This window comes from Erpetoichthys calabaricus, chromosome 6 (assembly GCF_900747795.2).
Source record: "Erpetoichthys calabaricus chromosome 6, fErpCal1.3, whole genome shotgun sequence".
NCBI classification, from domain to species: domain Eukaryota; kingdom Metazoa; phylum Chordata; class Cladistia; order Polypteriformes; family Polypteridae; genus Erpetoichthys; species Erpetoichthys calabaricus.
Genome location: NC_041399.2, coordinates 89,779,920 through 89,803,634, shown reverse-complemented (window position 1 = coordinate 89,803,634; position 23,715 = coordinate 89,779,920).

Here is a 23,715-nt window from a genome sequence, read left to right as displayed (position 1 = left end):
TGCAGTGAGTAATCCTTTCCTGTGTTCTCCTAAATCCTATCCCTGTAAGCTCAATTGAATGGCCACATTCATGACAACTTAAAAATAAGCTTAATGTTTGTTCTCTCGTATTTGTATGAAGAGGCCTATTCAAGCAATGGAAACATATTGCTATGGTCAGGTGTTAACTAACTGGTGTTACTTTAAGATCCTAGTCCTTAAATACACAATATTTCCTGCTCAGACATTTCTTTAGAATTATTTGTGTATAAATTGGGTTGCTTGGACTTAAAAACCATCAGTTTTATTTTATTTTATACTGAGTGGATTCTTTATCAGCCTATAGGAGTAATGACAGTGAAATTTGAAATTGGTAGTGACAGTATTGTATAAATGAGGAACTGGAATGAAAAACAGGATGTAAATTCAGCCCTACTCATTGTAGGATGGAGGAGAAAAAAACATGCAATAAAATCAGGGAACAACTTCAGCATCCTGTACACCGTACTTATTCTAGACCTTGAGTATTAATGGCACTGACATACAAAAATATTTTTTCCACTCAGAAAATAGAGTTGTGAAATATTCTTTAATTTCCCAAATTTTACTTATGTAATTTTGTGATAAGCATACCCATTTCATGCCCTACTAGGGTCCTGTATAGCATGTGTGTGCTAGTGAATGAAGTGAAGTCAATCTAGGTAGCAGTACACAGTACTTTCCAGGATGCTAGGGAGCAGGCATTCCTGCTGTTTATAGGGATGTCTGACCCGTGTCCAGTTGAGAAAGTCAGACTTCATAAGGAGATTGCAAATCTTCCTAAAAATTGGTCCCAAACAATAGAAAGAGAGATGATGTTGCCATTTTAAAGGTGACAACAGATATGAGGTAGGACATAGATACTCGACCCTGCTATCTGGTAACACATGCTCCATGACAGAAAGTTGGGCTGTGTGACTGTTTTAAGTAACATACAGATTTGGCCTTTTAAGAGCAACAGAATTCTCAGGGGTGTAAGAAAATAGACTCTACTAGAGAGAATGCTTCACTGGTGATTCTGAAGAAAAAGTAGAGACATACTTAGCCACAGAAGTGTTTCCAGAGTATAGTTGTAAATGATGGTGGGTTGGAATTTAATGTTACCACGATACCCAAGGTTCATTCACTATAGAGTCAGGAGGTGAGTCTGGGTTAAACCCTCATATTATACCAGAAAAATTGCCCAGGGTTGAGGGAAATGAAGAAATAAATAGAAAGGAAGAGGAGGTGAAGTCATGTATTAATACATTTGGTACAGTATTTTGAGTTGGACAAACTGTCAAAACACTCCATCAGGTAAACAGGGATTAGGAGTCACTGCAGCAATACAGTTTTTTCACATTTAATTTTCACTTTTTTGTTGTACCACTTTGCATTTATTTTCTATAATAAATATTTCCTTTTATAAATCTCGACCTCTTTGTCTTAATTCTGGATTCAGAGTGCTATGAGAGTACCAGGCAATGTCCGCAGATAGGGTCATTGATTTTATAACCATAAACCTGCATGCTTAAGCCATTTGTCCCAAACTGTCAATCCTCTGTCAAAAGTGAGGAATGTCATTCTTCTTGATTTACCTCCCTTGTCATATTCTGTGGGAAAGAATATCCAGGGGGTCGAAGTTCAAAAGAAAATTGTCACTCCTCCTCGGGACATGCATCTACTCGGACATCATGAACATATATGTCAATAATAAGTCAGGTACATGGACTGATATAGAAAATAAAAATCCAAAACTTTATTTCAGGTCACCTTCATCTGTCTTTTTTGGTTTTATTAGTGTACTAGCCGACACCCGCCATAGCAAACGGCGGTGTAAGAATAGGAACGGAAAACGGTGAGAAAGGAATTCAGAAATCAAGAAGAAATAAATACTTCTTGAAAGACGCAGTGTGCATGTAGAATTTCCAGCTAAGCAGGATTACATGTGAAAGTGATAAATAAATCAGGCTTTCCAAATTTACGTACTATGGCAATGGCATCCTGATAGTTTTGTTGCATGTATTTTGGACTTCCCAGAAATGTGGACGGTAATATGATCATTTTGCCTACAAGTACGGTATTTTCAGCATTTGCTTGCAGTGCGTCTGATAGTTCCACGCGCAGATCTTCTTTATGTAATCTGAGATAGTTGAGATGTGCGCCCTCTGTTTTAACTTACGCATCTACGACGTACTGTTGGAATAGTTTGCCGCTGGAGTGCAAAATACTAAATGTATTCCTCATTGCTAATCTGTATGCGTAAAATTGGCATTGAGTAAGCCTTATTCTCTTGGCAGTTCTTTTATTGGGAACATGTTGTAAATCTTTATGCCAGCCAATGTCTCCATAAGGGAATAAAAGTGGGTAAACCATAGGATCGCAATTCATATAGAGCGTGGAAATCTGTTTACAGGAGTTGCCTATGGGATAGATGCAAATGTCCCTTTCGGCAGGCGTTTCGCCATCTTCTCCGACAAAAATCGCTGCAACATCGGTGTAACATGTCGGGGCATTGTATCGTTGTAAATCCTGCCTAGGGTTTTCCTTGAAACAGATACTGATACTGTTGGATTGGACTGAGTGATTTCATGCATGTGTTTGTATGATTTAGCGAAGGGGTTGATGGTTCTGAGCATGGAATCTAGCTGGAGAAGTACATTTTCGCTGCATGCAGAGTTTGCTTTATTTTGTAAGCATACTTCAGTAGCTTGCGCTGTGTCAAAAACATACAACTGTCCATATCCTGTAGAGGTAGAAGTGTTAGCGTATAGTGGAGAGATTTGGTTATAAATTTGCCCGTGTATTTTAAAACAGTATGGTCCGTGGTCAGGAGGTTGAGATATCTGTGCACCCATGGAAGCAAACGCTAGAGAAGAGTTGTATTCTTGAATGTGTTCATGATAATTTTTAGCTTCTGATGTTTGCTGTGTAAGAAGCTGTTGTAAAGACACAGGTGGCTCCTGCAAAGGTGGTAAAGCTACTTTACCGTTGTGGCAGCACCTCGAGTACTTCTTGGATGTATTACGCTCAGCAGGCCAGTATAGTGCATGACATGGAAGAGGACGAATAGGCATCGAGAAATGCCGTGTCGGCTGCGTGTGGGTGGGACCGGTTTTGAAGAGTATCCGCAGGTAGCGTGGGGAAGGGTTTGGAAAAGGACGAATAAGAATCGAGAAATGCCATATTGGCTGCGTGTGGGCGGGAATGGTTTTGAAGTGGAAGCAGGATGAACCAGAAGAGAAATATATATAAGAGATTACTATGAATGATGAGTGCAACATCACATCTACAGGAAATCAACATCTGAAAGCACAGTTAATGAACATCGGTTTAACATTTTTAAATGGCCTGTGCCACCTTGTATCAAAAAGTACTTTACAACTGAGCAATTTGGGTTTGCACATTTGCACCAGATACAATAAAAGACCATATAGGGAATCCTTCATTTGGTTTGTTTAGTGTGTCTTATCTTCTACAGCGGCCTCGGTATTTTCTAGATATGTTGTTTACATCTGTGTTAATGTTATGGAACTCAGCAGAACCGGACTGCATCTTACTGCTAAAGCTGCTAGGAGTGGTGATATTAACCTTTTTCTTGCTATCTGTAAGGTCAGTCACCACCATCATCTTCTGCTTTGCTCTCTTTTTTCACTTTTCTTTTTGCTGCACCACTGGGTACTCATTTTTAATTATTATCCATTTTAACATTTTCTATTTTTTGACACCGTAACATATCAAATGAACAATGTCATAAAATTGACCTATGAGGCATCTTACCCCAATAATATCAACCAACAAGGACTCATATTTTTCCTTTATAAATGTTCTATTCAGATCTTTTTGGATATAGGTTTATAATTGTAAGTGGGCTAGAAGTGTGTTGGATAACTGATTGCTGTGTGTGTACATACTGTAGATGAGAATGTGGACTTTTCTATATGTTAGGTGTTTTTTGTTTTTAATTATTTTACTTCCCGGGCAGTTCCTGAGAAATGCACCCAAGTCACCCTGATAGTAAATCTGGCCATGATAATAATCACTGAACGGACATATGTCATTTCAGAGTAATTTTGCTTAGCACTAACAGATTTAATTGAGAGTGGAGGGAGGCAGCTGATAGGTACCGGCAGGCCAAGCGGAATGCGGCTTTGGTGGTTGCTGAGGCAAAAACTCGGGCGTGGGAGGAGTTTGGGGAGGCCATGGAGAATGACTTTCGGACGGCTTCGAGGAGATTCTGGTCCACCATCCGGCGTCTCAGGAAGGGGAAGCAGTGCAGTGTCAACACTGTATATGGTGGGGATGGTGCGCTGCTGACCTCGACTCGGGATGTTGTGGGTCGGTGGGGGGAATACTTCGAAGACCTCCTCAATCCCATTAACATGCCTTCCAATGAGGAAGCAGAGCCTGGGGACTCAGAGGTGGGCTCCCCCATCTCTGGGACTGAGGTCACCGAGGTGGTCAAAAAACTCCTTGGTGGTAGGGCCCCGGGGGTGGATGAGATACGCCCGGAGTTCCTCAAGGCTCTGGATGTTGTAGGACTGTCTTGGCTGACACGCCTCTGCAACATCGCATGGACATCAGGGACAGTGCCTCTGGATTGGCAGACCGGGGTGGTGGTCCCCCTCTTTAAGAAGGGGGATCGGAGGGTGTGTTCCAACTACAGAGGGATCACACTCCTCAGCCTCCCTGGAAAAGTCTATTCAGGGGTCCTGGAGAGGAGGGTCCGTCGGATAGTCGAGCCTCGGATTCAGGAGGAACAGTGTGGTTTTCGTCCTGGTCGCGGAACAGTGGACCAGCTCTATACCCTTAGCAGGGTCCTGGAGGGTGCATGGGAGTTTGCCCAACCAGTCTACATGTGTTTTGTGGACTTAGAAAAGGCATTCGACCGTGTCCCTCGGGGAATCCTGTGGGGGGTACTCCGAGAGTATGGGGTACCGGCCCCCCTGATAAGGGCTGTTCAGTCCCTGTACGATCGGTGCCAGAGCTTGGTCCGCATTGCCGGCAGTAAGTCGAACCCGTTTCCAGTGAGAGTTGGACTCCGCCAGGGCTGCCCTTTGTCACCGATTCTGTTCATATCTTTTATGGACAGAATTTCTAGGCGCAGCCAGGGTGTTGAGAGGGTCCAGTTTGGTGGGCTCAGGATTGGGTCACTGCTTTTTGCAGATGATGTTGTCCTGTTTGCTTCATCAGGCCGTGATCTTCAGCTCTCTCTGGATCGGTTCGCAGCCGAGTGTGAAGCGGCTGGGATGAGAATCAGCACCTCCAAATCCGAGACCATGGTCCTCAGCTGGAAAAGGGTGGAGTGCCCTCTCAGGGTTGGTAGCGAGATCCTGCCCCAAGTGGAGGAGTTCAAATATCTCGGGGTCTTGTTCACGAGTGAGGGAAGAATGGAGCGTGAGATCGACAGGCGGATCGGTGCGGCATCCGCAGTAATGCGGGCATTGCATCGGTCTGTCGTGGTGAAAAAGGAGCTGAGCCGCAAGGCGAAGCTCTCAATTTACCAGTCGATCTATGTTCCTACCCTCACCTATGGTCATGAGCTATGGGTAGTGACCGAAAGAACGAGATCGCGAATACAAGCGGCTGAAATGAGTTTCCTCCGCAGGGTGTCTGGGCTTTCCCTTAAAGATAGGGTGAGAAGCTCAGTCATCCGGGAAGGGCTCAGAGTAGAGCCGCTGCTCCTCCGCATCGAGAGGAGTCAGATGAGGTGGCTCGGGCATCTGATCAGGATGCCTCCTGGACCCTCCCTGGTGAGGTGTTCCGGGCACGTCCAACCGGGAGGAGGCCCCGGGGAAGACCCAGGACACGCTGGAGGGACTATGTCTCTCGACTGGCCTGGGAACGCCTTGGGATTCTCCCGGAAGAGCTAGAAGAAGTGGCCGGGGAGAGGGAAGTCTGGGCATCTCTGCTCAAGCTGCTGCCCCCGCGACCCGACCTCGGATAAGCGGGAGACAATGGATGGATGGATGGATGGATGGGAAAGATAAATGGATTGGTCAGATGTTAAATATTTGCCCTTCTAGACATGCTTAACTTACTCATTAACAAACTACCAATTGGTATAGTATCAAAATGCAAATCATCTTTGGGAAATTCACAGACAAATCATTCACAAACAGTTTGTCCTCCTTTTCTTCAAGTATGTATAAGTGTGCCGCTTGTAAATTCATTTATTTCAGGCATATTCCTAGGAAAGGGAAGGGAATAGATTATATTATTAATACATTATACATTGCCTTCATGGAAACATTTACTAAATATTATGCCCTTCATTTCTCACTGTGACAAATTATACATACAATGACACTTGCTTTGAGACTTCCTCACACAAATATTACCTGACTGTTTATCTAAGGGCTGTTGGGCTACTGACAGGTTGCACTGCCTAACCAGAGGTGGAGCAATGATGGACATGCAAAAGAACTGTGTTCTGAATTTGGGTGAGTTTGATTTATTAATGAAATATGAAGGCAAACAGCATTTTGAATGACATTGACAAAATATGTCTATCAGTATCTTACATCATCATAAACATCATCCATCCATTATAACCATGAAGATGCCTGTCTTTCAAAAATGTTGCCATTCTGAGCTTCTGCTGTATTTTCAAACTGTAATAAAGGGATATTTTATGAACAGATCTTTGAAATCATTCGAAGGAAATACTGCATAAGTGAATACTGTAATTGAACTAATTACTGTTTTGCTTTAGAAGATTAATTGATTATGATTTTACACACATTAGTTCTGTTTTACCTGCTATTTAATTTTAAAATACCATTGATTAGTTCAGTTTGAGAATATTTCTGGGATTATTTTAATAACTATTGCTTCACTGGGGCCAGTGATCTTATTTTCAAGTAAATCTTAATTCATAATGAATGAATCAGGCAGACTGAGTTGTACATTCTACAACATTACTTATTTTCTTATATCATTGTTGTTAATTTTGACAGTTTTGTGGAGCAAATGCAGTTTAAAAGTGCAACTATATCTTTATTAGTTTTATTAGTATTAGTCTTTGGAATTACAGAAATTTTTACAGAAAAAAAATCTTTTCAGTAAAAAGGTTACATTTCCATAACTGTACACTCTATTAATTCAATAGACCAAATGTATTTCTTAATGCAGTCAGATGCACTTACAAGTGTATGGCCTCTCAACATCAGCTCTTCTGCAGGAAACAGGAGGTCTGTACACTGCCTTACACTGTAAAATATGGTTGACCAAATTATTTGTGCATATCTGTGTGAGTCTAGGTCAATGAGCATGATGAAATGTAGCCATCAATATATTATACATAATCCTACAACAGTAATCAGAAAGACAGGCAGGAGATCAGAACACAAGGTAAGAAATCACAGGCAAATGTATTCAAAAACGGGCAGCAAGGTTGCAGAGTGATCAGCACACTGACACAATGGTAGTTCAGCTGCCTTGCAGTAAGGAGACCAGGGTTCAAATCACAGGACCTTTCTGCATGGAGTTTGTATCCTCATATCTCCACAGGTTTCCCCCAAGTGCTCTGGTTTCCTCCCACTGTCCAAAAAACATGCAGTTTAGATGAATTTGCAACACTAAATTGGCTCTAGTGTGTGTTGGTGTGTGGGTGAGTGTGTTTGCCCTGTGATGAACTGGTGTCCTGTCTAGGGTTTGTTCCTACCTTGCACCCTTATTTAGCTGGGACTGACTCCAGCATCCCTACAACCATGGTCTGGATTAAGGTTAGGAAATGACATGTATTTAAAAAAATCTATAAAAACATACCAAAAACAAGAATACACCTTTGATGTTACAGCAAAGATCTCCAGTTAGGCTCTCTTATTTGTACGGTAATCCCTCTCCTGACTACAGCATGAGGGATAGCAACAGACGCTAAAAGGATGGGCCAGGAAAGTAGCACTAGGAGCGGAGCAATAGCCACCACCTGACAACCGCATGAAATTGATGTTATGATGACCTTGTGACATAGCTGGGTAAGAAAAAATGTGATTTCTATTGTGCTAGTTTTTAAACTTGCATTCACCAGATTTTGTTAACACCATGCAATACAGATACATATATACTCATAATTAGCAATTGTTATGACTGTAATATACTTTTCAAGATGGTTTTACTTTCTCTGAAGTATACTACAGGGAGTCACAAAACTTAATGAAAGGGATCTGTAAAGTGCAAGTTTTGCATGAACTTGATATTTTCTAGCATACAAGAAACATAAGTAATAAATACAAATAAAGAGAATAAAACAAAACATTCTAAATATTACATAATTTTATCAGTCAGTCACTCAGGAATCATTTGAATATCAGTAATTTAAGTTATTTTTCTTGTAAAAGGTTTTTTCTTTAAGACAAATAATTATAGATAATTTGATCGATAAAAATTTTCCTGACTGGACTAGAATTGCTTCAAGCATTTGGTTATGACTTTCAGCTGTTGTTAATAGATGCTTTGAATCCCCTGAAAGAGTAGAACTGGAATGAATTTAAAAAAAGTGTGCATTAATCTGTATAATTTGCAGCAAGCAGAGTTAAAAAGATTATATTTCTGATTTTTGCTTCAAAGAAAGAATAGGTGAACAATAATTATGTGAAACTGATAGAAAGAGACCAAGCACTGTGTCACAATGTCATTAGGGTGTGGAATAGCTATGATCAGATGAGATGGGGATAGAGCTAAGTGTTAGCTTCCTTTTTGCTACTTCTCTGTTTAGACTATCCCGAGAGCCTCTTTGACCTCTTGACTCATGTGGCTTGTGTTTGCACTTTGTTCATGAAAGAAGAGTATGTTTCTGGACTTGAGATCTTATAAATTGCCTAATAAACTGAGTTCCTGAAAGAACTGATTTCTGTTTTTTTTGTCCTCCTCTGCAGCAAACTTTTAAGGAGTGCCATTCCAAACTTCACACTGCTCCATCATGTAGTGCCTAATGGTTATTGTTTATGTTGTACATTGTGATTAGTCAGAGAATCTATCTATCTATCTATCTATCTATCTATCTATCTATCTATCTATCTATCTATCTATCTATCTATCTATCTATCTATCTATCTATCTATCTGTCTGTCTGTCTGTCTGTCTGTCTGTCTGTCTGTCTGTCTGTCTGTCTGTCTGTCTATCTATCTATCTATCTATCTATCTATCTATGCAGCTTGCCAGACCTACAGTTATATCAAAGATGCAATGTGAAACTTGCTTCTTATAGAGCAATTTTCTACTCAAAAGATGTATTAGTTCAATTTCAAATACTACACCAGTTCCTATTCAGTACTCTTGGAATATCCAAAAAATGTCCAGCAAGAAATCTGGCCTATGACAAGTACAATCCTCTTCTGCTCTTAAGTATTCATTGGTTTTGAACTTGTCCTTCCAGATATGATGGATTTAAGTATTAGTCCTTGACACAAGAAACAATACATTCAACAAAAAGGACAGATTAGAAGCTCATTCGATGATTTACTATAACAAGGAGCCATTTTTTCCCTTACTGTGTCAGGCAGTGTCAAACTTATAAAAGCCTAAGCTCTCACTGCTGCACAACAATAAGGTTTACTACTGCTTTTTGTGAATTAGATTCTGATACCAGTAGCAATCAGATAAGTTATTCATTATATTACAATTCTAGTCTAAGAGTGGTGCAAGTGGATTACATCCAGTGTTCTGAGCAGTGGTCTTTAATGTTATATCATAATAATAATCATTTGTTCAGTTTCCACCACAGTCTTACCCCGACGACGGTACTTAATAAGTGTTTAACCTTTTATGAACACAAATTTAAGGTTGGTATAAGAAATATCATAACAAATTTTTCACCTTGGTGGCAGCACCACATGGTTTGCAAAAAAAAAAACAAGTTAGTAGCATATTTGATTAGTTTGATCTCTTTTATACTTAAAATATAATTTGCACATGCTTTACAACCTTATTTATTATGCTATTGTTTATTTTATGTAGTGTTTTGTGATGGTGAATACTTTATCAGTACTACAATATTAAATTAACACTAATATTGACAGGAAGAAATGGACTTGCCTTCCAAGCCTGTTTGATTGGAAACATGGTTTCTGTTGATTCTGTTAATTGTTTGGTGACATATAGTATACATATAGTATACGCACTTCTCATTTTCCATTTTTATTAAACTTGTCTGTGATCACTTACAAAGATCCCACTAAAAAGTGAATGATGCTTTAATTAATGTATCCCTCTTAAGATCTTATTGTTCCTAATTTGTCAGTTGTCAAGAAATGATGATATACCTGAAGACCTAAATATTTGTCTGTTATCCAGACAAGTACATTGAGTGCCATTAGACACTGTCCATGACATTAAAAACAATCTAGGAATTTTGGGTCACAGAAGCAAAAGTATTACTTTTGCTGTATGTTGACCACATTAACAAGTCAGAAGCAAATGGAAAGCTTTTAATATGATAAACCATTTGAATACTAGTTGGGTTAAGTTGCATTTATAAAGGATGGCATTACTTCTGAGACTAGTGGAAGATGTCCATTGTCATCTTTAGGGGACCATGACAAAGGAGACTAAAGTGACACAAATTAGCATAAGAAATAGTTAACAGCATTATGCTATTGTAGTTGTTCTTTGTCACTTGTTGCCGCCTATCTGTGCATATCCTGAACCTGAAAGTCATTGCATATTATTTTAAATGTTCTTTTTATGGCTCTTGAATTTCAAAAAAAAAAAAACCTGCCGGATGGTCAGTTTCTTCCTGTCTAAGCCCAGTACAATAAATGCATGGGCTTATTGTTAATCCTCTTATTGATGTTCCCTTTAAAAAGATTATTTTTTTCTTTGATACTACAGAAACGTATTCATGACACTTATTTTTTTTTTATTGACTTACTCTACAATTATGATTGTGTTATTACTCAAATGTATTACTTTGTCTAGGAATATACAGGTTCATCTTCCAGGTTTGATTAGTTTGACTCTTTCTTTGGACCCTATTCTGCCGGTGCAGGCTCTTATTATTTTCAGGTGGCATTTTACGTACAGCGAAATGTTTCAGAATTTGTTTAATAATTAGATACAAATAATCCAGAGTCAGAACATTGGCACAATGTAAATTCCAAATCCAAATCAAAGTGTGCACACACATTACGTGTGGGGAGTTTGCCAAACCAACAGTAAGTACCCATTTTTTTGTCCAATTCACATCCAAGAATCTATGCAGATGTACTGTAATAAACAAATACTTGAAATGTGCGCAAAGTATAATTGGGCTCTGATTTTTCCGAAGCTGTGCCTTTTTCCAATATACTGGAACCATCTGGTACAAAGAGGGAAATGTCTCTGAATGGGTTATAAGCCTATTAGAAAGGATAACAATGCACAAATCCACACTCACTTTAATTAATAATTTCTAATCAAAAAGGTCCCCTAATTTGTATAGTGTTATGTTTGTCAAAGCCTGTCAACAGGAGGCAAAACTCCTCATAAAATATTGTCTATTCATTCTTTTTCTAAGCTGCACCCATTAAAATATCTTTACACAAAATCTTTTGTTTTCATCTTAAAGTTCAGCATAGGACTTGACGTTTCTCAAGTTCACCAAAACGTGTAAACTGTCATATATGGTGGGTGTATGTGTTAGCATCAGAAAATAACACTTTTGAAATGTTCTAAACATAAAACAAGATTATTTTTTAGCCACTTTTATAATATTACTGTACACATGGTGGCTTTTTTTCACTTTTCTGACATGTGACATCCTTCACATCTTCTATGACTTATTGATGGCCAGTGCAGATGTTTATACTGTGGTGTGCAGGGCTGGTAACATCACTGCATTTGGCCCACCAAATCAAGAAGCTAATTAAAAGGGCAAGCTCAGTGGACCCCCTGCATGTAGTAACGAAGGACAGAATGAAAACAAAAACTGAGTGCCATAACAAAGAATGCTGCACATCCTCTCACTGACACCCTAACACTGAGTACTTTCAGGCAACAAATTATTCAGCAGAAGTGTATCAAGAAACACTGCTTTATACCAACAGCAATACACAAGCATAATGCCTCATTGTGACTGTGACAGCCATGTCAGAAATCTTATTTCTTTTTAAATTTACTTCATTTTTATTCATTCTGGTGTATGTTCAACCCATAGTGTATGTGTAGATGCATGGTTTCATCTATCTATTTATGCATTTATTTGGTGGGAGCAGCAATACGCTGTCAGCACTTGCTCTCAGTCTCTCTCTATCTCACTCTCTTATTGAAAGAGTTTCTGTAAAAAGCCACATTTTCTCCTGGGGACAAATGAGTTTTATCAATCTTCCAAACATAGGTGCTTTATATTGATATGGAACTAAAGTGGTGTGATGATGCAGGTTCAGCTCCATGCTCCCATCTTCTATTAGGGAGCCCTTGAACCCAACACCGTCAATAGCTATAACCAAGATGAGCTAGACAGTGAGGCAACACTAGAGCAAGGGGATGGTACAAAGTGCAAAAGTGCTTTTATTTAAAATCCAACAAAACAAATGAGTGTTCAAATAAAGTGCAGTGTCCAAAATCTTCATTAAATAAATAAATAATCCATAAAAGAAAGGTGAAAGGTGGAGGTTAGAACAAATGCAAAAACAAATAATCCTTTAAAACCAAGGTTAAAACACAATACAGGAAGCAGTCTTCTCAAAAACCCAATGTCAAGCCCGGTGCTTCTTCTAAACTAGCGTCTCACCTGCTTCTCCCATTAGGGCCCTGCAGTAGGCGAGACGCTCTCTCTGCAGCTGACCTTCTTTCGCCTACTTCTGCTGTCAGGCTTGCCTCACCGATCCTTGGCTCCGGTCGGCTCTTCCAGACAGCGACTTGGGATTCCCCAACGACCAAGGCTCCCACTCTGGGGACACCACGTCCCAAGTCCCGACTCCCGCTGCCTTCCGCGGCCTTAAGCGGAGAGTCACCCGCCTTCGGTCACTCCCGTCCTTCATAAGAACAAACTCTGCGGGAGCGACCACAACTACTATGCCCTGGGTGTCGGCCTAACACCCAGGCTGCCTGCACAGCTGCATGCGAGCCTTCTATCGCTCGTTCTCCTGCACCGGCTCGCTTGCTCGCTCGCTCACTTCCTGCTTCCTCCTGCAACCTCCGTTTACTTTTCTTTTTTTCTTGTTCATCGTTCATCCCCTTAACCATCTCGGGCTTCTCTATATAATGGACGTGGCAGCTGTGGCAATCAACAGTTCCCGGGTACAATTACGCTGCGGACCGTCCTTCACCTGTGCACCACCATTGGAAGTGGATTCCTACCTTGATCTCAGTGCTTTTGGGATAGGCAGCATAGACCTTTACTTGGATTAAGTAGTTTTGAATCTGTTTAGTTGCTCCAAATGTACGTGTGTGTGTCTGTGTGTACATGGGTGTGAGCGCATGTGTGTGTTAAGGAGCTCCATCTTTACTGGATGGAAGAGGATGGGGGACTGTGTGATCTCATAGGCTGTATGGAAGGGTGATCCGCTTTGCAGAGTTGATAAAAACAATTCACAGACATCAAGTTTCTTCCTGAATACTAAGTATCGTTATAGTACAGCGATTGGACCAGAAATATTAATATTTGAAAGACATATACATATAGTAAATGACCAAAAATGAACTATATTATATATACAGTATGAAGCTAATGTTATGATTAGCAGGTATAGAAGAAAGCACTACCAACTTCTATCAAGCATTAAAGAAAGAAAGACCTATAGAGAATGAACTAACACACTTTTACTGATTTACATTGAAACCTATGACTTTAAAACTAAACGGCAGCAGCTCTAACTAGTGTGCTTTCCAATTTTCATACTGTTCACTCTCTAATTTGCTAACAACATGTTTTCATCATGTTTTAGTATAATATAGACTAAAATTGAAGACAAGGGTTAAAGTGTTGGGTCACCTCCTCAGTGTAGCCATTTAATTTGAAATGAAGGCAAAAACAAAACAACATGTAACATAAATAGCTTTGCTATCTCCATTACAATGGAGATTGCCATGGGAATACTGGGAGATCTTTAGTCTTAGAGTTCTGGTCATCAAGTGACAGCCAGTTCCTTTTGGGTGGCCAGAATATATGGCTACTTGCCCAGAAGGGGTAGGGCTGTCAGAGCAGTACAGAAGTCGGGGTGGTTGACCTTCATATCAGGATCCTCTGGACAATGTGGAAAAAAAGAACAGGAAGTTAGAAACAGATTCCACTCTCTCCGTGGGGTGACACTACTCACCTTGGGAAAGCCGTGAAGGTGTCTCCTAAGCATGTATGCGTGACAATGCCTAAAGCATTTAATTCTGTCATTAACTTCCTTACAGTTCAATTAGCAGAAAACTAATAAATAAAGAAAAACCCTTTCAGAGGCAGTTTAAAAGCTGGAGATTATCAGGGAAAAATAAACAGAATATGGAGGCCACTTAAAGACAGTGACTTGATTGAGAACAGCACCCATATAATACTGTATAATTTAAAATACTGTGCTTTTCTGGCAGATGCGGTAAAGAGAAACACACAAATCACAGCACTTCACACATACATGCTGAGATGTACACCGAGTGGCACCCAGTTACACAAGATGTACTTGCAATTGATGTATCAAGATGGGCTTGACACCGTTGTCTGAGTGAATGTTGTCTTTTGTAAGTGTAGCCTATTCTAGCCCTACACAAAGGCCATTACATTAGCACAGATAGATAAACTGTGCATTGACCTTTTTGTCCAGCTTATATTAAGCAACACTTTTCTGCAATCTCACCTTCAGATATACATGCCCATGTGAGGCAAAGTCATTTGTGTATGTGTTTTTTGTGTATGTGATACATCAGATTTTTCTACAGAATTGTGAATAGCAAAACACACACACACACATTAAATCTGAACTTTTTAGATCAGATTAGACTATTTACACTTTTTTGCTTAACTATTTTTGTAACATTTGTCCTTTCTCTGCATTAAAAACAGAGATGAATGTCAGTACAGACTGAGTGTGCCAATTGAAAAAATAAACAGCAGACGTTACCAACCACTGCAGCCTGATTGCTATATGTTTTCTTATATACTGTAAGTGTTCTCCCTCAAAGTTATTTTTCCTGAGAATCTTGCAGACTGTCATTGACATAAATAATCGACTGTCCCCCTCCACGTTCCAAAAGTGTAAAACCATTGTTTTGCATCAAAACCCTTGACATTTAGCATACAGATCTGAAAGTGATAAATGTACTCAAAGCAACAATTACAATTTTTACATCTTCTATTTCTGTTCCTTACTATCATAAGTCAACAAATTTACAAATATCTTGCACTGAAAACAATGTAAGGTAGCACAGCATTCAGCATGCTGTTGGTATCCAAGATTGTCTATCACTGTAAGTGTAATATGAATTTCTTTTTGCTGTTTTTGTACATGCGTGGCACATTCAGGATGGATATCTGTACACACTCATGTCAGATTTGGATTGCTTTCAAATTAAATTTGAACAGTCAAACTAAAAGTTAGATAAAGGCCAAAATCAGAATTGAGTCACTTTTAGCTGCAGAATGAAGGGTACATTACAGAGGACACAACAGGCGTCTCTGGGTTGAGTCAGATAATGGGGTACAGTATGTTTAATTCTGTCATCTTTTTTCTTTTTCATTGAACTTGGAGCAATGTAGCACACACCTAATACATTTAGTTACTTTTTAAATAACATAAGAAATTTGATAAATGAGAAGATAGTGCAGTCCATCAATCTGGTTTGTTTATCTAAAAGCCAAACTGTCCCGGTATCTCATCCATATACTCCTTAAAATGTGTCAAGGTTTCTGCTTCAATTACATGCCTTGTTAGTTTGTTCCAGATTATTTCAGTCCTTGAAGCACTTCCCTTGAATTTCCATTGGTGTTCCCAAGTACACAGTTCACTGTTTAGTTGAAATTAATTCTGCTGGATCTACTTTATTAATGGTTTTTTAGAATGTTGTCCTTAAAACCCATGATGTTCTAGATTGCTCTCCTCAGCACAACTTCAGGTGCTACTGTGTCTTTCTCATAGCGTGGAGATAAGAATAACACACAATCCCCCATATGCAGTCTCATTAGTCTGCGCATGACATCTCTTGATTTATATTCAACACTTTTTACCAATATAACTAAACATTATAATTTCCTTGTTATTATCTTCCGAGCATTGCTTAAATTATGTTATGTCAACTTATCTTTTAAGGGGTGCTTTCTTTAGGACTGCACCTTCCATTGTGTATTTATATTTGACATTCCTTTTGTCCATGTCCTGTAATTTACATTTTTTGACATTAATCTGCAAGGATCTGCCCAGTTCTGAAGATTCTCCACTTTTTTATTGTTTTTGCTGCCTCTTAAATGTCTCCCATTTGTCCAATTTTAGTATTATATGTGAATTTCACAAGACTACTAGCCACATTAGAATCCATATCATTAATATAATTTTGAAAAAGTAGTGGTCCAAGGACAAACCCCTGAAGGACTCCAATATTGACCTCTTTCCATATTGAGCATTCTCCTCTTATATGTACTTTTTATCTTCTGTAGGTTAACCAACTGGACATTAAATTTTGTAGGTTACTTCTGATGCCAACAGCTTATCTAATTGATTTGTTATTATAGTTTCCAGGAACTTTGCAACTTTCTAGTCCTCTGGCACTTCTCCTTTCTCAAATGAATGCTCAAATATGTTTAATAGGGATTTATTAGTCGTTAATGTATTTTCATTAATAATAATAATCACAATGAGCTAAAATTTTATTGCTTTTAGTACAGATTGTACATACTTTTTTGCAGTTCACTAACAAGCAGATTATGGGTACAAAACAATTTGGGAACATTTTTGAAGAGAACTGATATTTGCTACTGCTGTTTAATTCAATTTTCAGGCTTTTTCCACTGTTCTCGTATTCAAAAAAACTGCCCCGCTCTGTTTTGATGGCCCATAATTCTCTATGAGCAATGAATTTTATTCAGGGCTGGCTCACTGCCACCATCTCCTGCCAGCAGTACACAGTTAGTAAAACCAGAGGGTTGGAGGACACGAATAATGCCTGCCTCGTCAAACAACAATAATGCTGTGGCTGCTGTGAGCCTTTGGGCCTACCAAGTACAAATGATGGCCCTAACTGCCCCATAAGATAACTAGTTTGCTAATGGATTTTACAATTCCCCATTCACCATTTTTTCAAACAACTGATTCTTTTCTACAAAACAGCCCCTCCTTACTCCTACTTGCCTTGTCAAATACTTTCTTCCAACTCTACAGTATGCTCACTGACCTGCTGCTGTGAATGGGCCTCTAGACCCAGACCCATAATTGATTCTGGATTCCCCAGTGACTACCCTATGTCCTTATGTTGTATGAGTATCACTACTTCTTAAAACAAGGCATCCTCTTCTAGTCCTGCATCACCACACAGTTATACCATTCTGGTCAAGACTGGCTGTCCTCCCAAGTATCTTTGTGTAACTATAATATACTTCCCTCTAGTGAGTTGGGGATGTGCAACAACAACAACAACATTTATTTATATACCACATTTTCATTCAAACAATGTAGCTCGAAGTGCTTTACAAGATGAAATAAAAGCAAGTTCATATAAAACATAAACAAACAAGACCAAGCAATAATATTTTACAGTATATAACAAAGAAAAAGGTAAGGTTGAATGGACAGGAGGACAGAAAAAACAAAGAAAAAAAAACTCCAGTTAGGTTGGAGAAAAAAAAAACAAAATCTGCAGGGGTTCCAAGGCCAAAAAACCAACCAGTCCCCACTGGGCATTTTACTCAACATACAGTCATATGAAAAAGTTTGGGAACCCCTCTCAGCCTGCATAATAATTTACTCTACTTAATACAAAAAAAGATAACAGTGGTATGTCTTTCATTTCCTAGGAACATCTGAGTACTGGGGTGTTTTCCGAACAAATTTGTTTTAGTGAAGCAATATTTAGTTGTATGAAATTAAATCAAATGTAGATAGATAGATAGATAGATAGATAGATAGATAGATAGATAGATAGATAGATAGATAGATAGATAGATAGATAGATAGATAGATAGATAGATAGATAGATAGATAGATAGATAGATACTTTATTTATCCCAATGGGAAATTCACATTATCCAGCAGCAGCATACTGATACAATAAATAATATTAAATTAAAGATTGATAATAATAATAATGCAGATGAAAAAACAGACAATAACTTTGTATAATGTTAAATGTTAATGTTTACCCCCACCCCCCACCCCCCGGGTGGAATTGAAGAGTTGCATAGTTTGGGGGAGGAACGATCTTCTCAATCTGTCAGTGGAGATTAAATTAAATTAAATCAAATGTGAAAAACTGGCTGTGCAAAAATTTGGGTACCTTTGTAATTTTGCTGATTTGAATGCATGTAACTGCTCAATACTGATTACTTGCAACACCAAATTGGTTGGATTAGCTTGTTAAGCCTTGAACTTCATAGACAGTTGTGTCCAATCATGAGAAAAGGTATTTACGTAATGTGGTCAATTGCAAGTTGTGTTTCCCTTTGACTCTCCTCTGAAGAGTGACAACATGGGATCCTCAAAGCAACTCTCAAAAGATCTGAAAACAAAGATTGTTCAGTATCATGGTTTAGGGCAGGGTATTGAACTCCAGGCCTGGAGGGCCGCAGTGGCTGCAGGTTTTTTATTCTAACCCTTTTCCTAATCAGTGACCAGTTTTCAATGCTAATTAACTTCTTTTCCCTTCATTTTAATAGCCTTGTTTTTAAGGACTCACTGCTCTGAATTGATTTCTTTCTTCATTAGATGACAGACAAACAGAAATGAGATGTGAAATGAGCTAACAGATGACCAGCTAAATTGGGGTTACAAACTCCAAACAATTTCACTTGAATCACTTTCTTAATGAGAAGCCGATTCTTGCTGTTAATTAAACTCCTTATTTAATTCCATGGCTTGTTGCTACTCTCATGCTGCCACAGCAGACATTTCTAAAACTGTTGATATTCTGTTTTTTTCTTAGAACACTGTAAAAATGTTTTGGTGACCTGAGAGATCAACTTTACTGAGATCTTCACCTTTCTTTATTTTCAGATATTGTTGCACAGGTGAGCTGGTCATGTGGTGGCTTGTTTTGTGTCTATTATTTAGCTGCTAATTAAGGAAAAGGAAACAACAAATGGGCCTGAGTCAAATTAATTAAAATTAAGGCAAAAGAAATAAATTAGCAAAAACTAATCACTAATTAGGAATGAAAACCTGCAGCCACTGCGGCCCTCCAGGACTGGAGTTCGACACCCGTGGTTTAGGGGAAGGCTACAAAAAGCTATCTTAGAGGTTTAGACGGTCAGTTTCAACTATAAGGAATGTAATCAGGAAATGGAAGGCCACAGGCACAGTTGCTGCTAAACCCAGGTATGGCAGGCCAAGAAAAATACAGGAGTGGCATATGTGCAGGATTGTGAGAATGGTTACAGACAACCCACAGATCACCTCCAAAGACCTGCAAGAACATCTTGCTGCAGATGATGTATCTGTACATCGTTCTACAATTCAGCTCAATTTGCACAAAGAACATCTGTATGGCAGGGGGATGAGAACGAAGCCCTTTCTACACTCACGCCACAAACAGACACTTGTTGTATGTAAATGCACATTTAGACAAGATTCATTTTGGAACAAAGTCCTTTGGACTGATGAGACAAACATTGAGTTATTTGGTCATAACAAAAAACGCTTTGCATGGCGGAAGAAGAACACTGCATTCCTAGAAAAACTCCTGCTACCTACTGTCAAGTTTGGTGGAGGTTCCATCATGCTGTGGGGCTGTGTGGCTATTTCAGGGACTGGGGCCCTTGTTAAAGTCGAGGGTCAGATGAATTCAACCCAATATCAACAAATTCTTCAGGATAATAATAATAATAATTCATTAGTGTTCAAGCATCAGTCACAAAGTTGAGGTTACGCAGGGGTTGGATATTCCAACAATGACCCAAAACTCAAACAGAAGTGCAATGTTCTAGAATGGCCGTCACAGTCCCCTGACTTGAATATCATCGAAAATCTAGGGGGTGATTTGAAGCAGTCTGTCCATGCTTGGCAGCCATCAGATTTAACTGAACTGGAAAGATTTTGTATGGACGAATGGTCAAAAATACCTCCATCCAGAATCCAGACACCCATCAAAGGCTATAGGAGGCGTCTAAAGGATGTTATATTTGCAAAATAAGGCGCAACTAAGCATTGATGTAATATCTCAGTTGGGGTGCCCAAATGTATGCACCTGTCTAATTTTGTTATGATGTATATTGCATATTTTCTGTTAATCCAATAAACTTAATGTCACTGCTGAAATACTACTGGTTCCATAAGGCATGTCATATACAGTATTAAAAGGAAGTTGCTACTTAAAAGCTCAGCCAATGATAAACAAAATCAAAAGAGTTAAGAGGGGTTCCCAAACTTTTACATATGACTGTAGATGTTCTAAATCAGTCCTTATGGTTTTCAGGCTTCATATGCAAGAAATTGATGATGATGGTGGTTATGTGGTTATGTGGGCATCTGGAACACCAACCATTCAATTCATAAACTCAGGGGGCAGCATGGTACCTGGATCAGGTGGTGATGGTGCAGATCACCACCACAGAAAAATCAGAAAAGACAGCAGAGAATAGTACAGATTAGTAGGGAATTGCAGAACCCAGAAGAAAATGGGATACAACTAAAATGTAGCTACGAAAAAGCCATTTTAAAATAATGGTTTTGAGCAGTCTTTTAAATTGTTCTACAGTATTAGCCTGGCAAATTTCTATTGGTAAAGTATTCCAAATTTTAGGTGCATAACAATAAAAAGCCACTTCAGCACTTCTTTACAGGTTGGCTCTTGGAATTATAAGCAGACCTTCATTTGAAGATCTGAGGTTACGACCTGGAGTGTAGGGGGATAAACATTCCAAAATATAGCAGGGGGCGAGATTATTTAAGGCTTTGTAAAACATTAGTAGTAATTTAAATTCAATTCTATATGACACGGGTAACAAATGTAATGAAGCTAAAACTGGTGAAATGTGCTCAGATTTTCTTTTTTTAGTTAAGATTCTTGCTGTTGCATTCTGCACTAACTGTAATTGACCGATATGTTTCTTAGTCTTGTAAGGAGTGCATTACAATAATCTAGTTAACCGAAAACAAAAGTGTAAAGTAATTTTTCAGCGTCTTGCAAAGTTATGAGATGTCTAACTTTAACTATATTCTTTAAGTGAAAAAAGCAGTCCTAGTAATCTGATTAATATCCATCCATCCATTTTCCACCCCCGCTGAATCCGAACACAGGGTCACGGGGGTCTGCTGGAGCCAATCCCAGCCAACACAGGGCACAAGGCAGGGAACCAATCCTGGGCAGGGTGCCAACCCACCGCAGGACACACACAAACACACCCACACACCAAGCACACACTAGGGCCAATTTAGAATCGCCAATCCACCTAACCTGCATGTCTTTGGACTGTGGGAGGAAACCGAAGCACGCGGAGGAAACCCACGCAGACACGGGGAGAACATGCAAACTCAGGAAGCGAACCCAGGTCCCCAGATCTCCCAACTGCGAGGCAGCAGAGCTACCCACTGCGCCACCGTGCCGCCCTCTGATTAATATGTGATTTAAAATTTAGGTCAGAGTCAATAGTTTTCCCTAAATTCTTTACCTCTGACTTGACTTTTAATCCTAAGGGACCCTCACTACATCCATTTTTGCCAATCATTAATGTTTTTTTTTCTCAAAAATGTAGTTTGAGAACGTTACTGCTCATCAATTTGGAAATACAAGTGAGACACAGGATCAGAGAGCCAAGAGTGTTGGAATCATCAGGTGCTGTCGCTAAATAAAGCCATCTGTTATCTGCATACCAGTGGTAGCTCACCTTGTGCTTTGAGATAGTCTGACCTAATGGAAGCATATAGATTGAAAAGAGCAGTGGACCCAGAATAGATCCTTGTGGTACACCATATACAATATCATGGGTCTCAAACATACAATCACCACAACTAACAAAGAATTTTCTACCTGTTAAATAAGACTGAAACCAATTTAAGATGTTGCCAGAGAGGCCCACCCATTGTATAAGGTGATTTATAAGAATACCGTGGTCTATGGTGTCAAATGCTGCACTCAAGACTAAGAGAACAAAAACAGATATATAGCCTCTGTCTGCATTAACCCTCAAGTCATTTACTACTTTAACCAGTGCAGTTTCTGTACTGTGATTTGTTCTAGAACCTGACTGGAACTTTTCAAGACTAGAATGTATATTCAAGTAATCATTTAACTGCATAATGGCTGCCTTTTCTAGAAGTTTGCATGTTAGATATTGTTCTAAAATTGTCAAAAACAGAAGAGGTGAGATTATTTTTCTTGAGCAGGGATTTGACAACTGCAGTCTTAAGACAGTCTGGAAAAACCTCGTATCTAATGATGAGTTCACTATATTAAGTACACTATCAATTAGCACAACAGGGACTTCTTTGAAAAAGCCTTTTGTTATTGGATCAAGGACGCAGGTGGAAGGTTTCAGTTGAGAAATGTTTCAACATAGTTCAGGTAGATTTATTCTAGTGAAATAATTTAACTTGCTTACATTGAAATACTGGGATTCAGTCAGATCAACTTTGGGGAGGTATACTATATTATTTCTAATGTCATTAATTTTGTTTTTAAAAATATAGCGAAAGCCTCACAAGTTTCACTGGTAGTTTTTAGGAAGTATTCCATTGAGTGAGCTGGGTTTAGAAGACGATCAATAATGCAACAGCAATAATAAAATTATTTTAATCATTTCCGGGTACTAGACAAGCCACAACTACATTCATTATGCTCCCTGGTGGTTATACAAGGTGTCAATACCTTCACTTCCTTCATGCCATGTTTTCCAAACTTTCTTTTGCTAAAGATAACATCATATGCAGTGATGTATTATATCAATCTACACTGGCAGTCAAACACCAGAATTCATTCATTTTCTGAGGAGCTGGAGCCAATTCTTAAAATATGGGACACATGGTAAATACCTGTTCCGCATAACACACCAGCGCACGAGCCACTTTACCTCTGTCCTACTTGCAAATACAGTGTAAAATTAAACTTTTTCTTCATCTTAAAAGCACTGTTTTAGTCATTTTTAGTAGTCATTTATCAACTTTTTTTTCATGGCATCTCTGTGTTTTTACTGTCTGTGGAAGCCCTAAAATTCAGCATGAAAGAAAAGGGGGTCATCCAATCTTGTACATACACCAATTGGCTTTTACACAGGGTTTCCACATGCTGCCTGATGTTATGGTATATGTCCAATAATGTATCCACTTTAAAAAACAAATGTGGTTTACAAAAACATTGTGTATACGCATAACATTGTACACATTCATTACATAAGAACTTTCATATTATTCTGAGTAATATTTTGGTAAATGTATTATATATAGTATATGTCAGATTAAACGTTATACATCAAAACAGTGGCTTTTGTGAGTTAGACACTAAATACATCAGATTTAACTTTATATGCTTAAGTTTTTATATACTGTATTTTTTGCTCCATAAGACACACCTGACCATTAGACGCACCTAGGTTTAGAGGAGGAAAACAAGAAAAAAAATATTCTAAACCAAATGGTGTACTAATATGTTTAATAAAATATAGCAGAATAATATTTC